We start from the raw sequence: 27,581 nt of genomic DNA, 5'->3' as shown, positions 1-27,581 counted from the left end.
AACGCAACACATCAGCTAATCAATGTTAACTCTCACAGGTCATGTAACTCATTCACCAGTGCAACAGATCAGGCACTGGAGTGGGACGCAAAACATCTGTTCTGTTACTGGCTTGTCACTGATGAGCTGTTTGCCCTTGGGCAAATCACGTCATTTCTCTGTGTCTCTCTTTCCCCTCCTCTTTGCCTAGTTAGGTTTAAGCTCTTCAGCCAGCTATTGTCTTTCCCTGGGTGTATGTACAGTGCCTAGCACAATGGGATCCTGATCTTGGTTGAGGATGTTAAGTACTACTGAAAGACACATAATGACCCAGACTTTCCCCAGGGTCTTCTCAAACAACTCCATGAAGAATCAGTGCCCGTGATAAGGGAGAGCCTTAGAGACTGAAGCTGAAATTCAGACACAGCACATGGACAACACCAGCGGGAGCTTCAGACGCCCCCCATACCCCCTGCCCATACCAACTCTGACAGCTCAGGCGCGTGACCCAGGGACATCTTGGTTCCACCTGATAGAAGACATGGGGGTGCATAAGGGTTACAGGGATCCCCTGGGTCCAGTATCTACGTGGTAATTTGCCACAGAGTGTGGGGTAAGGTCTCTACTGAAAGCCTGCATCACACTGGTAATTATAATCATGGCACAACGTCTTTATGGACAGTGTGTGAGGAGTTATGTATAGTTACTGAAAGCTATGCTCTTAATGTCTTGGGGCTGGTCACCACAAGGTGAGACACAGGGTGCTCTCAGGGAAGAGATGTTTATCTGGCTGGCTGGCTGGCTACATGTAAATTGAGCACTGCATGGTTCACAATGGATGCCATTTACAGCCCGAGCTGAATGCCAATTAAGGGATTGTGAAATCTTCCAGAGCGGGATTTACAGGAAGAAATAAAGTGACAGGAGCGAGCGCTGTTTACCAGCGAAGACAATGGATTTTTAGCCTGTTGCTGTAGGTGCAGACTCACGTTTCATGAAAAGGGGATCGCAGCCAACCTGTCTGAAACCCGTCACTCAGCAATACTAAATTTTAGCATGCGCGTTATGATGTTATTTTCTATGGAACCCTTCTACTGGCTATTACTTGAATCTTTGCTCTTTATTACAGGCACTTCTGGTTTTTATGATAAACATCTCCAAGGGCCGTGTGCTAAGCGGAGTGGTGATTCGGAGGCGAAACGGGTATTATTCCTTTGGGAGTAGCAGAGCGGTGAATTCTGCAAGTTCCCAGTGGAATGGGGGCTGAGCACTCCAGGGGAATTCTTGGAGGACTGGGCGGATTGGAGTCTCAGCAGAGAGAGCAGGGCCTGCGGAGGCCTGGAAGCCAATGCTTGTGTTGCCAGAGGTTAGTGGAGTTGAGGCACTGAGTCACAACAGACACAGACTTGGGTTCCTCATTCTAAAGGCAGGTGGTAACGAGGTGCCTCCCAAGTCTGGGTACCCCTGGGAAAGGTCTCCGGAGCCCCACAGCAGTAGAGGAGGACATGGCTACAGCATGGTGTCCCTGCATGGTCTCATTCGGATTAGAAGTCTAGATGGGACCTAACTGTGCCCTGTAACCGGGCTAATGCTTCGGACAATCCCAGTTATATTAAGTCCCATTTACGTGATGGCTTTTAACCCTGTTGCAGCCCAGTCCCCCTCACTCCGGTATAATAGCATAACAGACTTAGCCGAAGGACTTGTCTATGCAGAGAAAGTGAGTGTCGGAGCTAGAGTGGACTATAGCCAAGCCCTCAGAGGGGAAGTGGAATTCATTCTCCATGGCCCATTTGACCCACAGCCTCTTTGCTGAGACTGCCTACAAAGGGGTCCTGTGGTTAAGGCACTGAAGTGGGGCACAGAAGAGCTGTGTTCAGTTCACAGGCATAACCTCAGACTTAGCTTCTCTGAAGTTCACCATCTGTAAAATGGAGAAATAATCCTTCCTTGGTCAGTTGTGTGTAATTAAATGGTAAGCTTTTTCCAAGAGGGACTATCTCCCACTAAGTATTTGTACAGTACCTAGCACAATGAAACCCTGATCTTGGCTGGGTCCTTCGGGCACTGCTATAAATAAAACAAACATATCACAGTCTAAGGCTAAGGAGCAAACTGTGGCATGGGGGCAATTATTTACAACCTCAAGTTGTGTGGCAAAACTGGGAAAAAATTCTGCAAATTAAATAGAGCCACAACTAAAACCCATATACAAATCATAATTCAGCAATGAAAGATTTCTGCTAGAATCCAACTTCATCTTTAGAAACTGAATCAGTTTAAATTTAGGATTAAAAAAAATACCCAAACCAGAATCCCATCTCCCACATGGAGAATATTTCCTACTCTTAAATTGATCCTTTTCTTAAAGAGTTATGCACAAGCAACACTGATTGCTCTATAATCTATTTCCCCCCAAAAAACTTGGCTTCATTGTCTGAGGCTGATTTTGGAAGATGTGTCATCTAACAAAAGAGCAAAGTCCTGAATGCAATAAAACCTTGTACATTAATTGATGTAGTTCTGCATTGGGTCCTACTGAACATGCCTGGACATGAGCAGCTATTCCAATAAGCCCCACCCTAGCCTGTCCCTGCTGTTCATTCATTCCCAGACAGTCTCCTGGAGCAGTGGTTTTCAACCCTTGCAGCCTACTGTACCCCTTTCAAGAGGTTGATTTGTCTTGTGTACCCCAAGTTCCACCTCACTTAAAAACTACTTGCTTACAAAATCAGACATAAAAATACAAGTGTGTCACAGCCCGCTACTGCTGAAAAATTGCTTACTTTGTCATTTTTACCACATAATTATAAAATAAATTGATTGGAATATAAATATTGTACTTACATTTCAGTGTGATACTTACCATATAATAGTATATAGAGCAGTACAAATAAGTCATTGTCAGTATGTAATTGTAGTTTGTACTGACTTTGCTAGTTCTTTTTATGTGGCCTGTTGTAAAACTAGGCAAATATCTAGATGAGTTGATGTACCACCTGGAAGACCTCTGCGTACCCCCAGGGTACTTGTACCCCTGGTTGACAACCACTGTCCTAGAGCATCAATCAAAAGAGCGCTCTGCTATGGAGCAGCAAACGTCTACAGGTCATCCTTTCCCCATCAAGAAGAAGTGATTTATTTGGGACGTTCCTAAGAGAGGGTGGAAGGTCTTGAAGATGCAGATAGAGGTAATGTAAAATAATACTTAGCTGTTTTATTGGCACACCTGAAACGCCATGCAAGGTGAGTAAATAGCACATCATAATATATTCAGTGAATGCTAATGCAAACCACTAAAACACAAAGGTGAGATAAGAAAAATTTATTTCCTGAGGGCTGGAGAGTTACTGACTCCTTAGAGCCTGGGATGGATACTAGAGAGGGTGTGTGTATGTGTCTTCATGATTTCCTCTGCCCTTTGCCCTTACAAATAACACTTAGCACTTATAACACGCTTTGCATTTTCAAAGTGCTGTACAAACATGAGCTAATTAAGCCTAATTGTGCTTGTGAGGTAGATAATAAGGATTATTATCCCCATTTTCACAGGATGCTGGGCATTACTGACAGAAACAAATAATTAGGCCTACTCTTAATGCAGGATTATTCCTTTCTGTGGATTTACTAGTGCTTAGTCCAGTTCTGATTTTAAATAACACAGGGCCCCGCTCCAGCACTTTCTTAAGGAGCCTGCTCCACTTCCACAGTCTTAAATCCCTTGGGATCAGGAAGGTTTTCCTGATATTCAGTCTAAAATTCCCCTTTCTTAACTGATGCTGTCCTCTTCCCATTTCCTAGATGGGCAAACTGAGACAGCCAGCCGTTAAATCCGAGATCTTAAAAGTAGTGAGGCCTCTAACGCCCATGGATTGCTGGGGCTGGGGCCCAATCCACAAGAGTTAAAGGCTCCAGTGGGGGAAATGCAATTGCCACGAAGTTTGATAGGCCCAGTGAACCAGGCTGTGTACTGCCCAGTGCAGGGGACCGGGATTGCTGAGGGCAGGGCCCTGCCCGGGGAGTGGGGTGGCTGAGGAGGAGATGCTTTGGGACAGTTCTCTACCCACAGCTGGGCGCGGGGGGGATTTTCTCCATCCCCAGTGTCACCTGCGGCCCCTTAACAACCAATGCCCCGCCCGCCCCAAGTAGCCTGGCCACGCCCCTCCCCTCTCCCCGGCTCAGCCCCGCCCCGTTCCTAGTAGCCCCGCCCACTTTCCCCAGGTACAGCAAGAGACGGGATGGGAGCGAATTCCGCCTAGTTTCTTTTTCTTCCTTCTCCGGCCGGACAGGATCTGGTGCGGGGCACGGAGGTGAGCTGGGCTCCGCGGCCTCTCGGACTGCCGGGGGGTGCAAGGGAGAACGGGGGGGGGCAGGCGGGGTGTGCTGGGGGAGCGGTGGGGCAGGCGGGAGGTGCCGGGGCGGGGGGTGCCCGGGGGAGCGGTGGGGCAGGCGGGGGGTGCCCGGGGGAGCGGTGGGGCAGGCGGGGGGTGCCCGGGGGGGGGGCAGGCGGGGGGTGCCGGGCAGCTGCACGTTGTCGCTACCCGGGAACTGCTCCGGGCCGCCCGCGCTGCTTCCTTCCTTCCTTGCTCGAACGCGCCCTTCCCGGGGGCTGCTCGCCCCGGCCCTGCCGGGCTCCTTCCTCCGCTCCCGGCGCTGGGCGCGGCGCGGGCTGGGGACCGGGGGTTCCGCAGCGGGGGGCGCCGCGCCGGTGGGAAGGCGCCGGCTCTGCCCCCGAGCACCCAGCGCCCCGAGCAAGGCGCGTCTGCCGCCGGGTGGGAGCGCGGCGCGGGGCTCCCTGCCGTGCCGGGTGGGCGGGTCTGGTGAGCTCCGGGTCCTGTCCGGGGTCTCCCGGCGCGGGGCGGCCCCGCTTCCCCTTTCCAGGCTCGCGCTGCCTCTAGCTGAAACTCCCCGGCGGGTCACCGCGCTGGGGCCCGTCGCTCACACCCGCCGGTGGGCCGCTTGCATTTCTTCTACTGGCGGCGAATCCGCTCCTCTTCACGGGTTCACGAAGCGGGCTCTGCAGTGTGATCTTCCCCGGAAAGAGCCCTGCTTCCCCTCTAACCTCGCCACGGGAAACGATAAGGGGGGGTTGAAATGTCGGGGCGCACAGCCCAGTAGCGCCTGGCTAGGTCTGGGCGTGAAGAGCTACCTCCTCTGATGCTCTTCTCTTGTCAATAACTTCTTCTAAAGCCTGGTACAAATGTTAAGCCACTCCTGAGTGTTCAAGGGACTTCCTCCTGGTTGAAAGGATGTCCCTAAAGCCTGCTGGTGTTAAACTTCTGAAACTTCCTTGAGAAAAATGAGCTTTTAAGAACCAACAATTGCTTCAGTTCAGGGCCTTATTCTTAGGCTGTGTCTACACTACGGAAACTATTCCGTCCTAGCCATGTCAGTTTATCTGCTAGCATAGCGCAGATGCAGCCTACAGAAGGGTTTTTTTGGTTTTTTTGTCTGTGTAGGAGCACCCCCTCCCTGAATGAAGTTAGCTATGTCAACAGAAGCATTTTTTCTGTCAATGTAGCTGCGTCTGCGCGGGTGTCAGGTCACCATAGCGATGTCAATAAGGGATGTGGGTTTGACAGGTTGGCATAGCTGGGCCAAACTTTTAAGTGTAGACCAAGCCTCAGAATGGCGATATTTTCACGTCCACCTTGCACTGGTGTAAATCGCTGTGGATCGTGTGGAGGAATGGTGAGTAGGGCCCCATGTCTTTTAAAAGGCTAAGGCTCCTTTTTCATCTCCCCATTTCTTACCTGCTCACGTGGGAGGGAGCAGCCTGGGCCAAGTGTACAAGTTTGTTTGGAAGGTTTTTTAATTAAACTGGCAACTTTTTTTTTATCCCTAAGGGAGGGATGTCCGTGATGATGTGATTTGAGGCTAGTACTGTAAGTACCTAATGAGAGAATTTAAACTAGTTTGTCTCTAGTATATGGCTGCATAAACAGACTTTTTTTTTTTTTCTCATCAAGGGTTGTTAGACAAGAGCACCCCTCTGATGCTTAACCAGTGTTCAAATGAGATGCAGAGTGGTACAGATGCTGAGCCGTGAAATTGACATGGCTTCCTTCATCTCTGATGGGGATCCAGAGAAGCCCTGGGCTGAGCCATGAAATTGACAAGGCTGCCTGGCTGGGGATTGGAAGGAGGGGGATGAAAAGCTAGGGCAGCTGGCCTGGACCCCACTCCACAGGGGCAAGAATACCTGGGCGGCTTCCCCCTGGGAACGGGGAGAGGTCCAGCCCACTGGGAGCCTGTGGGGCTCTCCGCTTCCCATACTGCTCCTCTTAGGTGGGTGGAAGTGCTCCTGGTGAAAACGCATTTATTTTTCTAGTGTAGACAAGGCCTCTGTAAATGGGATGCAACTTTCCTGTAAGGCTGGGTTTTACATGAATGCTATTGCCTAACCAAAAAGACACAAATGGTTACATTAGTCAGCACTTCCACGGGTCATGCAAAGCAATTGAATCAGTGACAATTGGGGAACGATCTGGAAAACTGGCTAGAGAGAAACATGTGATGCAGTGACTGGAGTTCCCATTTAACGGGACGGAAGAAGTGAGAGAACCTATTTTATCCAGCACTGTTTTCTTTCTAATCGGTACTGGAGCCAGGCTTAAGAAATGTTACTGGTTTATGTAGCTGTGGTGAGCCGACTCTTCTTATCCTGGATGTATACCTGTGCTGAACTGCCTGTTTAGAAATCTAGCATTGTTTTGACTGCATGAGCTGCATTTGGTAAAATCTCTCTGCAGGCATGTTTCCTTTCCATGTCTCCTAGATTACAGTGGGGACTAAAGGCTTAAAACTCCTTTGCTGTTTGGGCTTTTCAAGCTTTCACATGGGCTTTTCATTCTGAAGCCTGTGGGCAGCTAATTCCTTTGTCTTGGGAAAACTAAAACAAACAAAGTAGCTGTCACTTCTGTGCGGCCACAAGGGCAGGAAAGAAGCTGTCTCTTCTCTTCCTCAGTGTGAATTTTGTCATTCGCCCCATCCTCCCCCCTTACAATAAAGCTAGAAGACAGTTGACCTTGATCCGCCCACGTTTTCCTACATGCTGCAATGGTCACTTTTCCTGGGGATTTCCAAAATGAGCTCATGAACGCATGCTGCTCTTCCAGGCTTGCAGAACCCTGTGGGCACAGAAGGACGCTCCCCATCCATTTGAACCGTCCCCACGATTCCCCTGTGTTTCGGGACACTAAGGGCAATCTTGTCTCGGTTGCGTGAGTGCTACCCTATTCGGCCTCAAGGTAGGAAGCAGAGTGTCTGCAGTGCTTTTCCTTCTCTCCTAGAGCCTTTTGTGCATCAGTGAAGTCTAGGCTTCCTCTGGGCTTCTGAGGCACTATGTGGGTAACACATGAAGGGCCCCATTCACCACAGCTGCTTCCTGCTATTCTATGGCTCTGCACACAGTTGGTGTAGCTTCCCAGTCTCTGGTGATGCACTAAGCAAGTTGGGGGGTTACAATTGCCCCTGGAAGACCAGAGCATCATGTGACTGCTTAAGTCTAAGACTGACATGAAGTTTCAGCCTTAAAATTCTTTCCAGAATGGACAATTTAGAGTGGGCAAGTTTGTGCCTTTGTCAGCTACACGGTAGTTTTCTTTATCTTAGGTAACCCTCCTGTCCCTGAGGCTTCACTGTGCATGCTGTGTTGCTGTTGCCAATTCATCTTCTATCAACTACAAGGTAGCGTTAGTATACTGTGCTTGTGTTTCCACAGCTCGGCGGGTGGCTCCTCCCTGACAGTTCCTGAAACATTTACCTAGAATACAGGTGTCTAAAGGAACAATGTTAGCATTAGCATGATGGGCTCTCTGCTTTCCAGGAGACACAGATTTTTGCACTGATGTAGCAAACCCCCAGCATAGATGTGCTGTACGGCTCTGGGGTGACTTATACCAGGGTAAATTGCACCCGTGCAAGTTGGGAGTTTGCGCTATATAGCTATATTGGTGCAACACAAGCCCTAACTTGTCTGACCCGCACATGCATTCCCTCATGGTGGTGCTGATCCACCTAGTGCATTTTCTATGTAACAAAAATTGCACTGGGACACTCCACAGAGTGGCTGCTCAAAGGAAGAATATGTATTCATTAATGCTTTCACTGCAACTGCTCTTCAATTTCAAAGGGTATAGCTAATGTGGCTGGGCCTAAAGCTTCGGAGGCTTGTTTAGCCATGCCGTGCTGCCCCTCAGCTCTGCCTTGTGGGTCTGCAGAGTATCGCAATGTAAAAGGATTGCAGGAGAAAAAAGGGTGTGAAGAGGGAGGTGGCAAAGTTTGCTGCTGGCCCAGAATAGTTCAGTCCGAAGCAGGCTGTGCAGAGTTACAAAAGGATTTCACAAAACTGGGTGATTGGGCAACAAAATGGCAGATGAAATTCAATGTTGATAAATGCCAAGTAATGCACATTGGAAAACATCGTCTCAATTGTCTGTACAAAATGATGGGGTCTAAATTAGCTGTTGCCACTCAAGAAAGAGATCTTGGAGTCACTGTGGATAGTTCTTTGAAGACATCAGTTCAATAGCCAGCAGCAGTCAAAAAAGCTAGCAATGTTAGCAACTGGTAGGAAAGGGATAGGTGAGACGGAAAATATCATCAAGCCACTATATAAATCCATGGCTCACCCACACCTTGAATACTGTGCAGTTCTGGTCACTCCACCTCAAAAAAGATCTATTAGAAAAGGAAAAGGTACAGAGAAGGGCAACAGAAATGATTACGGGTATGGAACAGCTTCCATACGGGGAGAGATTAAAAAGACTGGGACTGGTCAACTTAGAAAAGAGGCAACTCGGGGGGAGAGGGAGAGGGGAATATGACAAAGGTCTATAAAATCATGAATGATGTGGAGAAAGTAAATACAGAAGTGTTCCTTACCCCTTCATATAACACAAGAACCAGGGGTCACCCTATGATATTAATAAGCAGCAGGTTTAAAACAAACAAGGAAGTACTACTTTACACAATGCATAGCCTGTGGAACTCGTTGCCAGGGGATGTTGTGAAGGCCAAAAGTATAACTGGGTTCAAAACGAATTAGAGAAGTTCGTGGAGGATAGGTCCATCAATGGCAATTAGCCAAGATGGTCAGGAATGCAACCCTGTGCCCTGGGGGTCCCTAAGCTTCTGACTGCTGGAAGCTGGGACTGGAAGACAGAGGATGGACCACTTGTTAATTTCTTTTTGTTCCCTTCAAAGTATTTGGCATTGGCTTCTGTTGGAAGACAGGATACTGGTCTAGATGAACCATTGGTCTGACCCAGTATGGCGGCTGTTATGAGGCTTGTAAATGTTAAATCTTTTGGCTCTTACAAGAGTCGCGCAGTCCAGGAGCCCAGATGGATGTGAGTGCCTGATTACCTACCTCTGTGCTGATGACTCATCTGGTAGGAAAGATGACATTGTATCTGTGGCTTTTTTCATTTACACCAATAACTTTTCAGAGGAAGAGATCTTGAAGTTTGTCTATAGGGGTGGGTGTCATTTTCATCTTCTTAACCTTGATAGTGTCTGTATTAATCATTAGATTTATCTATTCCTTTCAGGAATAGACTTGGACTTTCTTTGTGCCTTAATGCAAGACCTTGTAGTTGTTGACCTGGCTCTGTGTATGGAGAGATGAGGAAAAGATTTAGTCTCTAGTTAATTTAGACTCAGAATCTCACAACTTGAAATGTTTTATATTTGTTCCTTAAGGCTGCCTCTTGCTATGATGAAAAATTGCTTTGGAAAAAAGCCATCAGTTTAGTTTGATCTTAAAATCCCCCACTTCTATTAACCAGCTACTCAGACACAGTAAATTTGCTGTCACAAAACCGAGATCGATAGTCCAGACTAAAGTACTCTTCTGCCAAAGACAGCCTCTCACAATTTGTATGTTTTCCGAACACTGTTCCTCACTCTGTCATACCATTACCTGCTATTCCAGTTATTGGCTTCTTCCAAGCAGGTTTTTCTGCTGGTGAATGATGTAAACAAACTTTCACCAGGGACTAGCCTGAGATCACCTACACTCAATCCATTTGTGACAGACAGGAACCCAAGGCTGTGCAGGTAGGTTTTTTTTTTAATGGCTTTGCTTTCTGTGCAACATCTGAGGATGTTGCAAACACCTAAAGCCATGCTAGAGCTGCATTTAATGGGAAAACAAAGGAGGATTTCAACTGGAGGCCTGATATGTGAAAGAGGAGCAATTATTAAATATTAAAATGTAATTACTCTTTATAAGTCTGTGCATTGTTGTCCAGGGATCATAAACACTTTTACTTAATTAAAAGCTTTTCGGCTCCTGCGTCTGTGCCAGCTCAGTGTAGTGTTTGTTTAATATGACACTAAATCTGAGTCTTTCTGAGAGGTATTGGACCAATTCTTCTTCTTAATAAGAATCCAGGGCTCTAGGGGGACATGCTAGCTTCTTGCTCACGGGTTGTGGGTGGCTTATGGTACTTGGGTAACAATTTGCTATTCTCCACCGTTCTAGTGAGTGTAGAAGGCATCCTCTTTTTAAAAATACTCATTCCCCTTTTTCTGTAAATAGCACTCTAACGCCTGGTTTGCTGTCTTCTGATTTAGTTTCTCATTGAATCACTCCCTAGCAGTTTAAAAGTGTGTGTGTGTGTGTGTGTCACACACAAACATAGGGAAGGGAGCTTAAAAGCTAGCTCACGATTTGCCTGGAGCATTACCAACAAGATCTGCATTGGAGGCAGAGAAAAATGATGTCGGACTTAATCCCTGTGCCAGCTGTCTTTGTGATATGTTAAGGAAGCTTTGTCTAGTGGTTGGACCATGGCATTGGCCGTCAGGACTCCTGATTTTATTCCTGGCTGTGTCTCACTTGCTACGTGACTTTGGGCAAGTCTGTTAGGCCCAGATCTGCAAAGATATTCCCACTGAAATCATTGGGTGTTAAGCACCTAAATTCCTTGGTGGTTCTGGGCTTTCGCCTCTTTGTTCCTGTGGCTTGCTTGACACGTAGTGTAGCTGCGTTTGTGTCTGGTGTGAATGTGCTGTGCTGGTGTGAAAAGTGATTGCAGTGATGAGGCTCACCTGAGCTCTTGAGGGGGCACAGTGCATCTACACTACGGGTTTGCACCAGTGCGCCCCCACCCCTCCAAAAAAATCCCCAGTATAGACAAGGGCTTGGCCTGTCCTGGTGCAAAGTGAGGATCTTTTTTACCCAGCTGGCAGGTGTGTTGAGGCTTAACGTCCATAAAGCACTCTGAGATCTTGAGATAAAACGCACTATGGGCAAAGTATCAAAACGGTTTCTGCTGGATCCGTGCCTTGTATCTCAGCAAAACCTTGATACGTTTCTATATGAGCCCTCCAGGGGCTGTTGGGTAGGTGCTGTGGGGGCAGGGTGGAATGGATGTGCGTTCTTCCGCCACGGATGTGCACATGTACGCTGCTCTGTGGGCAATCCACAGGAAGGTTGGAAAAGCAGAAGCCCCCTGCTATGCTATCAATCCCCCTTTGGAGAGGGGCTCCAGGGACATTAGCTGCCGGAAGAGTCCCTGGCAGTGTGGGGCCGGAGGCCCAGGTGCTGGGCGGGTGGCTGTCTGCTTCCGTGGGGTCCCTCCCAAACTCGGAGAGGACCCTTTCCCAAGAGAATTCAGAGAGGGGCTCACTTCCCAGGGGGTTCATCTGGCCCCTAGAACTGCTGGAGTCTGGAGCCCAGACTTGCCTTACCCTGCGTGTTTCCAGTTCTGGCTCTTCAGAGGAGCTCCGGCTCTGAAGCTGCAAACTGGCAGCATCTCTGGATGCAACCTTCGCTCCCCTGGGCAGTGTTGGGACGGGATGAACAGCTTGGTGGGAAGCCTTGCTTGTCGTTTTCAAATCGCTGCTTGTTTTACGAAGCTGCTTTCCCCTGGAGGGGGATGTTTTTGGGCGGTTTTTTTTTTTTTCAACCTTCTGCGAGGGAGTGAGCGGAACGCGGCTCAGATGGAAACACTGAGACAAGCTCGCCCAGCGGCTCTCCCCTGGGGCTAGCAAAGCGCTCTCTTCAGAGCGCCCGGATGGCTGGAGCAGAGAACCGTTATCTTGGCTGCACGAATACTTTGGGAGACATTGCTGCTCAGCTCAAATGATGCTTGTGCAGGAGGGGGGAGTGGCGCCTCGCCAGCATGCAGCTCTGTAGACAGGAGATCGTGTCCGTACAGAACGGCACTTGCTCCTTTTCTTCACCTCTACCTTCTCGCCGGACACGAGCCTGGTTGTGCCAGTGCTCTGCCCGCTATTCTTTTAGCGGGTAACACAGTGCAAGGCTGGCTCCTTCGAAGAACCAGCCAACGCCCTTTCAGTGCCCGAGCCAGCGTGTGTCAAATCTCACTGAAATAGCACTGGCACCAGGCTGGAGGCGGGAATTGTGCGTAAGCTGCTCCCCTTCAGCCGTGCTGGTGCACCTTGTACTGAGCGCCGCTGCTCTGGGGTTCTCCACTGAGCGTCTAGTTGGGTCTATGCAAGGAGTTGACGCCTTGGTTGGCAACTGGTGTTGACCCCGGATTCTCTTGTCCTAGCCCCTTCTTGCAAAAAAAAAAGGGCCGAGGTTCTCCATGCTAGTTGAGACAGGGCCGGGTACGCGCTCCCTTCCGCTGGGAGGGAGGAAGGGCAGGGGAGCGGGTGATCTTGGACTGGTGGAATGGTGTCTAGGGACATGTCTACGCTGCAGATAAAGTCCTGTGGCTGGCCTGACTCAGCTGCCTGGGGCTGGGGGGCTATAAAAAGCAGTGTAGACACACGGGCTGGAGCCCAGGCTTTGAGTCCTCCCCGGGGGGGTTGAAACATTACTTTGGAACGGCAGAACCGGCTCCTTGCCTTTAAACGTACGCAGATTTGGCTTCTTCCTGGTACACACACCAGGACAAGTCTAGAGGTGTAAGTGAACTGTCAGTGTGTTGTAATTTCATTCACTAACTGGTTTGGCAGCATCTCTGGAAGCTGGGAGCCACGTGCTAGCTTGTCTGCCTGCCTTCATGGGAAGCTTAAAAAAAACCCCATGTGCTGGCAGCCCACCTGTTTAGTGACAGGAAGCTGGACGGCCACAGATGTGTCGGTGTGAACACTGAGCTTCCCCAGGAGCGGGGCTGGGAGAGCCAGACACACCATTCCCATGCAACACAACACGCCTCCGTGCTGGCGAAGACTCTGGCAAGCTGTCTAGTGTAGCCGTCGCCTGGGTGATCCCTGCAGTCGCACCGGGAAGTTAACTTGTGGATAAAATCCCAACCCAGCAGCCGTCTCTGCCAGGTCCGCTCGTACCACCCCGCGCCGTGCCCAGAACCAAGCAGCAGCTGTGGAGACACCCACCGAGTTCACGGCTGACGTCTGTCACTTGTTTATAACTTCCCGGAGTGGGCACTTCCCTGGCAATCACGCTCGGAAAACATCGCTGCACATTCCTGCGCTGTCTGATGGCTTTGAAAAGCCGGCAGTGACCTCTGTGATCTCGGCTTGTCTGCTCCAGCCCGGAGGATGGAGCTCAATGTTTTGTTTGCGCTGACGCAGTGGGTTACAAATCAATCCTATAAGCTCTGGAAGCAGGGGATGTAGAAACTTGACTTGTTCATAGCAGGGGTGGTTTCTGCCCACTCAGTGGATCGTCTCATCTTTTAAAAGGGCGCTTGTGGGGATGGGGGTTGGTTTTTGTTCTTCTTTTTCTCACCCTGTTTATAACAGCGTGGGTGCTTGACATTGACCTGTTTCCTTAACAGCGGGTGCTGCCACGTACACTTCACACCCAGGTTTGAAGGAAGGACCCGGGCTGGGAGGGAGGCTCTGCGGCATGCCCTAACTAGCACTTCTCTCTCCGGTAAGCTTCAAACCTTCTGATTCTTCCAAAGACACCACAGCCAGCAGCCTGGCCCCACAGCTCAAAGCTTTCATAGCAGACTGGTGCACTGAGGCTCCTATCACTGTGACTAGCCTCGTGGAGAGATGGGTTTGGGTCTGACGAGACCTGAGTTCTGTTCCCAGCTCGGCCGCTGGCCTGGTGGGTGGCTTTGGGCAAGTCGCTTCCCCTCCATGTCCCCGTATGTAAAAGGGGGATCATGATGCTGACCTCCTGGGTGAAGTGCTGTGAGATGAAAAGCACAAGGGATTCCTTTTATTAGCAGTATGCTTGCAAAGCGTGCTACATGCAGCATATGTGCTAATACAGGCCCCAGTTCTGCAATGAGATCCATACCCGTGGATCCCAGTGTCTGCATGGACTTCAGTGGGAGCTTGGACAGGCGCTGGGGGCTGCTCAGACGGGAGCGATGAGCAGTGTTGTCCTCAGCTCTAACCACTGGACAATGTGTCCATGAGAGCTGGTTCTGCCACTGACTCACTACGAGGTGACCTTGGGCCAAAAGTTTCAAAAATGGCCACTGATCTTTGGGTTCTTCCATTTCTGGGTGCCCAAGCTGGTGTTTCATCTCTTTGGGTAACTTCCCGGACTTTGCCGTATTGCTTTCTGCATCTTTGTTGCTCCGCTCTTCCGAGGAGATCACGGCTGAGAGGCGGTCAGCAGGGATGCTCGGTGTCCGGGTCATTTAATGCTGCTGCCACAGATTGTTTGGGTGTGCATCAAAGTGTTCCATTAGCATCCTCTTAGCCTTGAAAGGGGCTGAGTCAAATTCAACGAAACGCCAGCGTAAGCCACGCACCAATCTCAACCTCTTACATACTGTGGTTACAAGCAACACTTGAGATGTTACCGACTACGGATGAGATAAGTGTTATTTCCTGCTGAGTGCGTGGTGTCTCACATCAGTGGGGAAGAGACATGTTAACAAAGAGGGAAAATGTGGTTGCAAATGTTGGCAGAGGGGGTCTGAGACAGACCCAGCACCTGAAAAACTTTGAATTCTGTGTAAGTTGCCTGGATTTCAGGTTGATGGCGCTCCTTTTAATTTATTTGTGGCTTAGTGCTTTTCCCATTGAAAGGTGTCCTTACGATGAGGGCACTGGCTTGGGACTCGGGTGATCGGAGTTGTAGTCCTAGTTCTGCTACACACCTCTTCTGTGACATTGGGCAAGTTGCTGTAACGTGCTAACGTCTAAGGGCTTGGGTATACTAGAAGCTCCCTAGTGTGGACACACTTTTATTGGTATCATGGTGCTCTATACCAGTATAGCTTATTTCTGTTCAGGAAGGAGAATAACTATACCCGTATCAGGCACATCTCTGCTGGTATAACTGCGTCCACGCTAGGGCTTTCACCAGTGTAATCGTGTAGGTACAAATCACACCCTAACCAATAGTTACAGCAATACAAACTGTGTATAGACCAGCCCTAAAAATGGGGAGGCGATCAGAAGCCATGGTGATTGTGCTGTAGAATACACTGGGTGTCGCTCACTTTCTTGGACCCTGAATTCGTTAATCTCAATGAGGGCAGGGTTGAGCCATTGCTCAGAAATAGAAGCTGTTGACGGTTAATCGGGAATGTGCTTATTTGGTGTTCGGGGCACTTCTGTCTCCAAAGGAATCGTTTGGGGCGGGTCTTGTTTACCTCAAGACTGACATCTTTCCTTCTGAAGGGTGCTTAGCACTCCCAAGACCTGACTTCCAGAGGTGCTGAGCACCCACGACTCTGAAACCAACGGGAGCTCTGCACCCCAGGCTCCCTGTTGCTTTCCATCTTCCGAGAGGTCCACGAGCCCCTGTGCTGTGAATGATCCTGTGAGGTGGGTACATGTTACCCCCAGGTTACGGAGGGAGAAACAGCTTGCCCAAAGCCACATCCATTAGGAGAGGCAGGATTAGACCTTGGGAGTCTTTGACTTCTAACCCCACGATCGCTCCTCTAGTCCATGCTGCTTTTCCGTTGCTTAGATGCAGTCCCATGCTTTGGGCAGCCATGCTCCCGCTTTGGTTACGTCTTCACCGCAGAGTTAGCCTGGGCTCGCCTAGTCTGGGTGAGCATCCCCACTGCAAAGCACCACCTGTGTCAGATCCAGGTAATTCTGGCACTGTTGTGGATGCACTAATCTGTGTGCTGGCATGGATGCTGGCGGGCTGTCCTGTCGTTCTTAGAGGTGCATTATCCTGCTCTGTGGATTTGTTCTCTCTTGCTCAGCAGGGAGCTGCTGTCTGTGTCAATGACCGGAGAACAATACCTCATGTCGATAACTTCCCCGGGGGAGTTACTCATTCTTACTGCAGGCAGTTCTGAAGGCAAAAGCAAACAGCATTTGGCAGTAAGATTGTCTAATGAGAATGTCATTAAGGAATTCAGTCTGCAAACCACAAAGTGATCCAGAGTGCACCCAGCCAACTGTTCTGCTTCTCCATTTCATTCCTGGCCACTGAACCACTTTTGGGTACATTCTCTCCAAATCACTGGTCTTACTGATATCAATCACTCCATGCTCTACTAGAAGGCTGGTGTCAGCTCCTGGCTAATTCGGAGTGCGGGAGGAGGATTTCTTGGACTGCATCTCTGCTCAAATGCTGTGTAAGTGCAGCAGGAACGGGGCAGGCAAACCTGGGTTAAAATGTAATGCGGAAGAATGGAGGAGTTAGACGAAGGCTGGTGTGACCCGTCCCGTGCCCAGGGTAGCCACATGATAATGCCAAGGTCAGGGCAGGCTGTAAAAAGAGAGCAGATTCTCCCAGCACTGGTGGGTGGCACTGAAGCCAGACTTCCCAACCAGCCACAAACTGCACTTCTGAATCCCCAGAGAAGCCAGTCTACAAATGCATACAGCCCCCTTGACTGCATTTCAGCTCCTGGCTCCCAAATCAGCACTAGGTCCAGTAAAGAGACCAGTTATTTAAACTCTATGCTCTTTACTACAAAGGTTCCCTCTGACCCCAAGGGGTCAGCCACAGTACCAATTCAATATGAGTTTGGATCTTACCCAAAATATCACGCTGCCAGCCAATCCTTTAGTAAATAAAACTAAAGGTTTATTGTAAAAAGAAAGAAAGAAACCATAAGAGAAATGTTAAAGGGTTAGAGCAATCAGATACATACACATGATTAAAAGTTCATATATATCCGGTTTCTAGAAGAATTGTGGAGTTGCGAGTTTGTACAGTTCCTCTGGCATGCATCCAGTATCTGGATGGGTCTTAGTCTTAGTTGGTTCAGTTGCAAGTGAATTGATCCAGAGGCAGATATGTGTCTGTATCTGAACAGGAACAAAGACAAAATGGTTTTTGTGGCTTGGCCTTATATACCTTCAGGCCCTGCCCCTGCGGTCTTGTGGAATATTACAAGAACTAAAATGGAGTCCAGAGTCACATGGGCCAATCCTGGTAACTCTTCAGGTACGCCTTTAGTTTCTTCTTGGGCCCCTGGCATCCGTGAGTGTTTTAATGGGCCATTAAGCAGCTATTGTCCTGCTGCCATCCTATCTGGGGTGTGTCTTATGCAGCATAGTTTGGAACACAGGTACATCGAATATGTCCATAGCTTCCATTACAGATGAACATAAGTATTCTCATCTTACTCAGCACACTACATCCTTTCTAACAGTACCTGACATGGCATATCTTACGTGAATTATTACGATTTTGACACACTGATGTTAACCAATATGACAAATGCTCTCCCCCCCCCCCCCCCCCCCCCCCCCCCAATCTGACCAGTGTGACAGCTGGCTCTGGTGGATTGGAGCCGGTGCGAAGCAAAAGCAGACTAAGCAATTGCTTAGGGCCCGGAGCAGCTCAAAGGGCCCCCCATTAATTAGTGTTTTGTGAGGGGGCCCAATGGGCTGGCTCTGGCACTGTGGGATAGCATTGGAGGACTAACAGCACCCAGGCTTCATAAGCCTGCTGTTCTCACGGTGAAATGGGCAGGCTGAAAACCTGAGCTCAGCCCGTATTGCTGGGCCTGGTTTAAAGCACCCTCAAGCCCAAGTTAATGGTTTTTCTGTGTGGACAGAAGGGAGATTAGGGGCAACAGCTGGACTAGAGCCCAGACTAACTCTGCAGCAAAGACAGAGCTTTCGAAGGGCTTTTTGTTAGGAGGCTGCAGTCTAATGGAAAGCCGCTAGCCCTTGACTGCCAAGTCGGTTACACTGGCTGACTCTTTCTAACCTGCACCAAATGAGATCAGCTGTACGTTGTGGAGTGAGACCCTGGGAGCTGTGTACAGCGTGAGGTGACGACCGCTTTCCTGCCCATCGTCTCGAGTAACGAATTTGCTTTATGTGCTGTTCTGCAGTGTCCAAACTCCTGTGACTTCTTTTCACCACCCTCTGTTTCCAAAGCCTGTATGAGTGCGCCCGGCTGTGGCTGGTGTCCGGGGGGGCATATCACAGATTGGCTGCATTGGCTCCGTGCTTTTGTTGCTTCAAAGCTGGCTTTGTTTCTAAGGTGCTGAAAAAGATTCTTGTCTCCATTAAGCCCAATTGTGCAGGGGAATTTAGTGTTCTTCCCTACCAAATGCCTTTGTGCATAACACTGCCCTCTGCTGGGTAGATTCAGAATTGCTCAACCGTGTCATTGGCTCTGTAGTGCTGACTTGTATCATCCTACTATAGCCGCAGGTGATCTGATTTGTTACATCCCATTACTTGGATTTTTTTTTCTCCACCAGCAACAGGGCTGAACAGTGGCCACTGCAATGGGCAAGCTGGCCTCTTTCAAAGGTTCCTTCTGTTCCAATAAATGCTATGATCACTCTGGTAGAGGAGCAGAAGCTGGGGATTTACTTTGGATTATCCCTGTAATTCGCAGGTCAGCAGGATCAGTCAGTGAGTGACCCTTTTCATAAGCATGGGCCTAAAAGTTGTGTAATACGCTGCATGCAGATCTAGCTAATTTGCTGTAGTTACAGCTACACGAACCACTGCTGTTCTCTTGTGAGATGAGCTTTTTCGTACTGAGGCATCTGACTAAGCACAGGCTAGAAGTGGAAGCCTGGCTAGAGGATGCACTTGGGGAAGTGTGGCTTGGATGAGCAAGTACTGTTACCATCTAGAGCTGGGAATGAAACCATGCAGGCATGTGCTGCAAACTGCCTCACCAGAGGCGGAGTCATCAGACTGTGACTGGGGCGAAGTAGCAATCCGACGTCTAATGTGCTTTCTGACCTTTTGCCATTTCTTTGGAGACTCACTATGTCCAGATTTCTTGAGCGCTGCTGGGAATAAGTTATTGAGGTTTTTATAAATATTTCAGGTTCCTGCCATTGGGTCTGAAACTAGCTTGTTCCAGTTCAATTTCCATGAAATTTCCCTTTAAAAATGCATGTGCTTATGTATAATGTATATGGTCAAAGAGCTGTGTGATGGCCTCTCTTCCTTGCATGCAAAGAGTTTTTTCCTACTGGCTGAGCATGTGGAAGGCTCCCCGTTCTGGGACCCGGGTATGAGGCGCAGGCCGCCCCCAGGCCTTGGAATGGAGAGATTCTGAAAGTGGAAGCTGGCAGCCGTTTAACCCTTTGATGTTGTGTGTCGAATTCCTAGCACCCAGTGTGGTGCTGGAAGTGGAGCCGCATCTAGTGTGAAGGAGTGAATCAAATGAAGGGGGAGGCTGAGAAGGCAGCTGTGTGGGGCTGGCTGGGGGGAATGGGAATGCCGGAGCAGTTGGTACTTGGGCACTCTGGTGCCCGGCAGTACTGGTCAGGAGAAGACTCGTCTGCTGGAGGCTGTTTCGAGTGTGTAAAGAACTGGGATTCTTTCCTGGAGAATGTAGGGGAAGCTCTGAAACCTCCTGATCATTCCAGTGGTAAAACTGACCAGGGTGCGTGGGACTTCTCTGCCCAAATGCTGGCAATCTCTTGTTCCATTTGTAACGAGCAGCACCAGCACATCACCCCCTGCTCCTAAAAATAACCCCTCACACTTGGCTGGCTTCTGTTCCAACATAATAGGGATGAGCTGGACGTTGGAAGAGACTCAGCCTCCCCTGGATGCTTTGTGGTGGCATCCTTTAAAAGGAGAAGAAGTGAGCATGCTGCTCTTCACACTAGGGAGCAATAGAGAGAAATCTTCCCCCACCCTCCCACCCCCCTTGTTTCCCAGAAATCAGGAGTGAGTGAAGTGAAGCCTGAGCTGTGAATGCTTCCTCCAGGAGGGCGTGCGGAAGGAGCAGCATCCAAGCCCAAGGAGTACAGGGTGATCTGTGTAGCCCACAGACCTTTTTGCTTCCCTGCTTGAGTGACCTCTTTCCCCCCCCCCCCCGCCTCAAGGATGACTCGCCATGGGGCAGGGTGGTGCGAGACCCGGTTAAGCCACGTCGTTACTGCTCAGGCTTCATCTGACCTCGTGGGCCAAGTGGGGCTCAGCCAAATCACTCCTGGACCTTCATAAAAAGCCCAGATGCTGCAGGGAGTGGCGGCTGCCCGTCAGCAAGAGACGCTGGTCTGCCTGAGCTGGCGCTGAGCCAGTGCCCTCTGTGAAGTCGGGCGATGCCTCCCAGGCAAGACCTAAAGCCCCATGTTCTTGCTGCCAGTCGGACACTCCTTCCTCTGACCTGGCTAAATCACGCATGGTTGGAGGCGGCTGCGTGGGCCCCTCTTTCTGCCTCTCCGGCCTGGCTGAACTGTGCGTCTGCCTCTGCACTTCCCAGGCTGACTGACCAGGTTTGTATCCGTGCACTGAGCAGGGGGTTGGACCAGATGACCCTCCTGAGGCCCCTTCCAACCCAAATCTTCTGTGATTCTGGGAAAATCTGGGCAGCTATGCCTAGTGCATCAGCAAGGGGTCCAGTGCATGTCCTGGGGCACTCGGCATGGCTTCGCTACCACAGTTTCAGAGTAAACCACATCTGTGTATTCCCCTCTGTGGTCCCGCGAGGGCACCCACTTAAAGATTTCTGGATTCAGCTGTCACCTCTCCTGGGCAGAGACCCCCATCTCACTCCCTTCTGACCATGCTGCACGGCTCTCTGATCTGCACCGTGGTATCCCCATCGGGGCAGTTCCTGTGCTTCTCTCCCAGGACTGTGACCAGCAGTTTGCCTGCCATTACAAGTTACCACCCAGCTCCTTCTAAGCAAGCACACTTATTCTTAAGGTAAAAGCATTACAGAAAACAATAGAATAACCCACACGGGTGCTAGAAAGCTAACCAGAGGTCACCCCTAGTCACAGCATAGGGCTCTGGTAGGTGTCAGTCCTTCAAACCCCACCAACAGGTTTTCTCTGTGGTTACAAGTTCACAGCAGCCGTTAGGTCAGGCGGCAGAGTCAGTTCAAGCTCGTGCTATTTATCGGGAAGTCCTTTCTCTGTTTGGTGGGCTCTGGAGAATCCAGTTTGACCCAGTGTATGTGAGCCTCCCCGGGAGGTGTGTGAACCTGAGAGATTTGCCTCGAGCATCGCCTGCCGTTTTCACTTTCACTCCCCGGCGGAGTGAACATGATCCCTGGCCCAGACTCCTGCATAAACCATCCGGACACTTGATACAATATGGTCCCTCCAAGATACTGCAGGAAGCTGCCCTGTCTGTCACACCAGCGGTAATACAGCCATGTGCTCTGGGAGTGTCCTACCGGCGGGACACGATCAGTAGTACTGTGCACAGAGCACAATCCGTCTCTCCTTGTAACCAGGCTGGCACAAGCACGTGCCAGGTCAGGCATCTGGCAGGGCGAGACACTGTTTGCTGCCATGACTAGTGACCGCGTTGTGTGCGGGGACACACCCCGCTGCCAGGCGGCGCAGGCAGTGACCCCAGAAAGCATTTGAGTACATCTTCGAGGGCTTCTCCGAGTCGGGGCCTAAGTGGTTTGGAAGCTGCTGCGTGACTGGGGCTGAAGGCTGCAGTTCTGGCACTGGTGGGGTGGTGAACGTATGACGACTTGAGGATTTTCTGGGCTAGCTGGAGCCTTAATTCTACTTAGGGGAGCTGCCCGCTGATTCTTCCTGTCCTGCCCTGAAGTGCTGTACAGCATTGCTGTGTGCAGCTCGATAGCGGCTAAGGCATGACGCTGAGATGGCTGCATTTCAGTGGTGGGACGTAAGCCCTAAATATAGCATCGAAAGTCCCCTGGTGATATTTCAGGATGCACGGCCTGACGGAGATCTAAACCCTTCAACCTCCTGGCTGGCTGTGGATGGCCATGTAGTGTTGGGCACAGCGCTAGCTTACTCCTGAGCAACTCGTTTGGTTTTTTAACCCTGCAAGGACGGGACAGAGCCGTCTGTGGTGGCCTTATATCGGAACAGCTCAGGATTTCTCTCCTGTTCTCTGCACTCTCCAGCCCTTGCTGTCTTGCTTTCTATCCCAGGGGCACAGGTGCATCTCCATTGGAGCCCGGGGGACCTTGTTCCTCTATAGAACAGAGAATAAACAAAGGCTCTTCCCCTCTGCCAAGAAACTGGTACTTTTCTACCAGCTTCTGCCCAAGAGCCTGCAAACCGTATGGCAAACCGCCCTCCTCTTACCCCGTGAGATGGTCTCTGGAGGGGGAACTGAGGCAGGGATAGTGAGTTGCCACTTCCACGCACTGAGCCACTCCTGACTCTTTCCCTCCCTCCCTCCCCCCAACAGCTGGACCACATACGATTAAAACCTTGAGTTTTGCTCAGCTTTGGTCACTCTGCTTCCCCCTCCCAACACCCACTCTGCTGCACTTCCTGGGGCATGAGTGTCTGTCTGTCTGTCTGTCTGGGGCAAGCGCGTGGGCAGGAGGAAGTAGAGCTGGAGCGCAGAGCCTGCAGGAAGAAAACTGGAGATTACAAAGCCATCTACCCCCCCCCACCCCAAAACATCTGTGTCCCGGAGAGCGGACAGGGCCGTGGCTGGCGGGAAGGAGCAGTACCATGCTCTCTCTTAGCACGTGACATGGCTCATCCTCAGATACAGCCAACGCCGTTCATGTGGCTTATGGCAACACTAGCATCTGCCCTGTGTTCTGCACCCGCCTCCAGGGAATCTGCCCTTGGCGAGGGCAGCGTGTCACGTGCGGCAGGGCTCCTGGCTCTGCTGTGCCTGGGAGACTCTGGGGCTGAGAGAGGCTGTGCGCTTGGGCATGCTCAGCCAGCCTGGATGCCCTCCGCTCCCTTCTCCGTCCTTGCCTGCTATGGATGTGCGGATGCTGTACAGCTCTTTGGACCAGCGGTATTTATCCCTGTGCCTTTGTGCAGGCTGAGGACATATAGGCCTGCCTGGCTACCTGCAGTTTTAAAGCACCCATCACTGCAGTATCGGGACACTCTGGCGAGTGTTACTGACTGCGCCCCGATGGCTGCCTCTTCCATCCGCCAGTTCCAGCTGTGCACTTGTTCCTTGCTGGTTGGCTACCAAGAAGTGGAACAAACCTGGCCTGTGGGAGGTAGCCGGATGGGAGTGTCCCAAATCCTCAGCAAAGCCTCCTGAAGGCTTGGCACTCTTGCCCTGACTAGGGATGCCAGATTCCTGCCGAGTTGTTTTTGTGCCAGGCAATGTAACCCTTTTACACCCAACCTTTTTTTACGACACAGCTCCCTCTCTGAGCTTTGTTTCCTGCCACACCCTTTCCAGGAAAACTTCCCCACAGATCAGTGTTCAAGTTGTCAAGCCCTTGCATGCAGCAGGCTCTCACCTAAACTCTTGCTTTGGTTTCTGCATTTTCCTCCCACCCTCGGTCTAGTTTTTTTAATAAAGCTGCTTACCAGACAGCAGTCCTCCTCCTCCAGTGAGGCTGGAGTTCAGGGGAAGGTTCTGCTGCTACTGGGTCCTGTGTGGGAGTCAATGAAAGTAACAGTTCAAAGTTTGTTCCTCTGGTCCCCCTCCCCAAGAAAACAAACTTAAGACAGCCACACATCCCACGCTTCTCCTACTCGGGCAATGATCTCACCCCACCTTTTCCTGTGAATAGAGAAGAGCATCCCTGTGCAGCAGCGATCTGCTGACATCTGTCCCTCCTAGCTCCATTCCAAAAGCGGTGGTACTGGAGGGGAGGGAAGGAATTGCTTTAAGAAGAGCTTTTTCTTCCAGGGCAGTTCTCATGAGAGCGAGGCAGGAAGCTGCTTCCCTGTCCTGGGAAATCTTTTGAGATTTTGGGAGGGGGGAAAAAAAAAAAAAAAAAAGTTCTGTCCTGAAATGAATCAACATGTCAAAACCTCACACTTTCACAAAGCAGCAACCCAAAGATATTTTCGTTCAGATCAATCGAAACATGTTAGTTTTGATTTCAGTCTTTTCGTGTAACTTTTTTTTTTTGGTTATAATTAGTTTAAATCTTCTTACAAAAAGTCATTTCGAATTTTAAAGTGTTTCGTTGAGGAAATGTTGCAGTGGGATGCTTTGACAATTTTGAAACTTTTTTTTGACGGAAGAATTTGTCAAAACTGACTTGTTTCTGGGAATGGTTTTGGTTGCTGACAAATTAGCATTTTCTGACCCAAAAAAGACTGGGGGGAAATTCCCAACCAGCTTAATTCTGACCGAATGTGTATTCCCTCCCTCCCCAATCTTCATTGTGGTGTGCTGGTGGAGGGGCTGTCTGACCCAGTGTATCCCGCTACATCTCCACTCTCAAATCCATGGTGGTTTGCTGATGGAGACTGAGAGGCTTTGCTTTTAGTCTCATCTGAATCACTTAAAGATCCCGTGGTCCATTTCCTTGGAGGCAGAGGGTTAACTTCAGTGTCCTCCCCTCTTCCTCCTGAAATTCTCCTCTGCAGTTTCAGTTGGATTCAGTATTCCTCTGCACTCTGGATCCTAAATCGTTGTATAATAGCACACGGTGCTGAACTGCTGGCATGGCTGACCCCAGAGGTAGCTGCATTTCAGAAAGGGATGATGTAAGTCGCACCTCTCAGCGGGTTGCCGAAGTTTTGTCAATGTTTTGGAGGGGACGTTGAGCTTCATAGAATTATCCGACTGTTTTGCGAGCCAGACTGACGCCCTGATCCAATGTCCAATTACAGACCCTGGGGGCAGGACAGAATTCCTGAGAGGCGCTGGGGCCCAGCCATTCCCACTGAGATCAGTGTAGGCTTTGGGTGCCCAGTGCCTCTCAGGATGTGAAGATCTTTTCGCTAGGGTGCGTGAGCTGTTCACTCACTGTGGATTTCAGCAGACGGCCAAAGCTGTGCGGTGCTCTGTGACATTTAAATGCAGTACACCGTAAGCTCAGTAACACTGAAGGTGAAAATAAAGCCAGGTTTCTGATTGTGAACACTCAGAGAGGTTTGCAAAATCTCAGTACCTGTGAATGTGCCCTGTCCCTGGGAAAGAAGCTGTATGATGATTCTTAAGTAACCCTGATGTAGCTGCCTCACTTCTGCTGACAGGCCAGTTCCTGTCGAAGTAGGAAAACGAGAACAAATCTCAAGAAAAACCAGCCAATACACGTGGGAGTCCAGGGGTCATTAGTGCTAATGTTCAGGAAGGGAGACAGCTGCCTGACACGGCAGAATGGCTGCAAGCTGAGCCCTGGTCCCTTGGGGACCCAAAGGCTGTTTTGTAAAGAGGCCTGCAATTGACTTTCTTGAGTATCGTGAAAAGCCCCACTAAAATAATAGCCTGAAGTGCCTCCATGACTGATCCTGGTCCCCTGCGCCACCCGCCCATGGAGGTAGGCAGAGATCCATCCCATTTTACAGATGGGAAACTGAAGTAGAGACAGCCATTTGCCCCGGTCACAGTGGCCAGTGGCAGAATTCAGTCATCTGCTCTACCCATTGGACCATGCTGCCCCCTATCCTGAGTTAAAATGGCAAGCGATTTTGCAAAGGGCATAAAACCTTCAGCTTTGGGCCTTAAAATAATCTCTCTAGCTTTTGGGGGGGTTGGGATGAGACCTTCATGGGAGCCAATTATCCCACATTTTGCTTCCTGTGAGGTTTCTTGCATGTTTTTCTGACCCGTCTGGTTCAGGCTGCTGTGAGACACGATACCGGACTAGGTGGGCTTGGGGTCTGATCCAGTTTGGTAGTTGTGTTCCTAAACCCTGCAGGATCTGTTTAAAATCAGGGCATTCTCTGCTTTCTAACAAATGTAATTTTGGGAAGACCCACTTAAAATGCTCTAGGAAGGGGATGATGAGATGCTTTACTTGCAGACTGTCCTCTTGCATTTGACAAATGCGGGGGACCGGCAGTATTTGAAAACCATCCCAGTAACCTAATCACAGTTCCTTGGAAATGCTCCTGCTGCGACTTACACCCACTTCTTTCCATTTTTTTCCAAAAAGGATATTCTTCACTAGGAAGGTGGTGAAGCAGTGGAATGGGTTACCTAGGGAGGTGGTGGAATCTCCATCCCTAAGTTTTTAAGGCCCAGCTTGACAAAGCCCTGGCTGGGATGATCGTCTTATTCCGAGCCAAAGAGCAACATATGCCTCGTGTTGGAGTGAGGGTCCTGCTTGCCATCTCTGCTCTGTGCCTAAATAAGAGGTAGGCTGGTGCATGTGGTTTGCCCTACACATAGATATTTGGTTTTCCATCCTTTTGCTGCTCCTCACTCTCTTGGCCAGGATGCAAACCCAGTAATGTGGAAACTGAAATTTCCAACCCGCACTGCAGAGCTGGGTTTTGAAAGCAGGCAAAACAACTTGGTTCCTTCCTAATCGGGGCCCCAGCTGGGAGCGGCTGTTCCGCTACCATGGGCTTGAGGCCTGGGTTGAGTTCAGGGTGCAGATGCAGTTTTAATGGAGTTAATTTCGCAGCACCTGCCCAATGCGTCATGGGCCAGGCCGGGTTCTCTCGTGAAGGATCTTCCAAAGTCTTCAGGCTTTTTTGTTTATAACTTGGGGGTGGTGGCTGCGGGGGGGGGAGAGATGGGGGTGGTGTCTGCATGGCCGGCCGGCCACGTGCCACTCGCCAGCCCAACCTGAAACTCCGGGAGTGACCCCAGCTCCCTGCAGGGTGCAGTCTCCCTGGAGCATGGGGGCCTTGCAAAGGGCTGTGAACTGTTCTCCTTGACACGTTTGGTTCATTTCCCCTCTGTGCCCAGAAGCTTCTGTTGCTAGAGAGATCTGTTTGCCTCAGTCAAGGGTCAACTGATTTTTGTCTCTATTTCTTTTGAGGCTATTCTAGTTTGAATCAAATCCCCAGGTGCATCTCCCTCTACCACGAGATGGATCAGAGCCAGGGAACGTGGATAGGCCTTCGTTTCACAGGGACCTGAGCTGCCAGGGGCGGAGTTGTTGGCTAGTCCATTCAGTTGCTTCCCCTTCTCGAGTTGCTGCTAGGGATGGTTGGGCTGACCTGTGAGCGACAGGTGAGCCAGGGGACTCAAGCGGTCACTTTTCTTCCAAGCTTGGAATGGCCCCGGGGAAATGCTAAACCAAACCTCCAAAGGTCGCACACTGACCTGGGCTAGAACATGGGGCTGGCGTACTCTGGCCTGTCCCATGCGGGGCAGCCAAAATGTATTGCAGCCTGGCTGGTCTATCGCAGGATTTTAAACCGGCTGCTAACGTGGGCTGCAAGGCTTTGGATAACATCGCCTGCCATTGCGTAATAAAGGACCAAACAAATTGAATATACGGCAAAACGTTGGAGACCAGAACACACCTCGCGCTCTTGATTTGATCTCTTAAGGCTTCCTAGTTTAGTGGTAGCTCGTGCATGATCTCTTCCCCCTTCCCATGTCCCCCCAGCAGTCGTCCCTCCTCGTTAATCTGGGTTCTGCCCTCCCATGGGTTCAGATGCTTTTTGGTTTTCTGCGCCATCCCTTTTACCTCGGTCTTGGCTTGTCCTGTGTCCTGCTGTCTACCAACC

General features: G+C 50.2%; 1 protein-coding gene across 2 annotated transcripts in view; it reads left to right on the top strand.

Annotated features, from left to right (window-relative positions):
* The first annotated feature begins 4,177 nt into the window (after window positions 1–4,177).
* Window positions 4,178–27,581, top strand: part of RHBDF2 (rhomboid 5 homolog 2) — a 72,643-nt gene continuing 49,239 nt past the window's right edge. Inside the window, exons 1-2 of one of the 2 annotated variants that reach the window (XM_067547608.1) lie at window positions 4,268–4,289; window positions 13,701–13,798. The gene's annotated coding sequence lies outside the window, so the exon portion shown is untranslated. Of the gene's footprint in view, window positions 4,290–13,700; window positions 13,799–27,581 lie in introns of both variants that reach the window. The other variant, XM_067547607.1, reaches the window with a different exon arrangement.

The sequence above is a fragment of the Emydura macquarii genome, unplaced genomic scaffold (genome assembly GCF_026122565.2).
Source record: "Emydura macquarii macquarii isolate MOO-44397 ecotype Brisbane River unplaced genomic scaffold, CSIRO-AGI_Emac_v2 contig_1230, whole genome shotgun sequence".
NCBI lineage: Eukaryota > Metazoa > Chordata > Testudines > Chelidae > Emydura > Emydura macquarii.
This window is presented reverse-complemented; position numbering and strand designations above follow the sequence as displayed.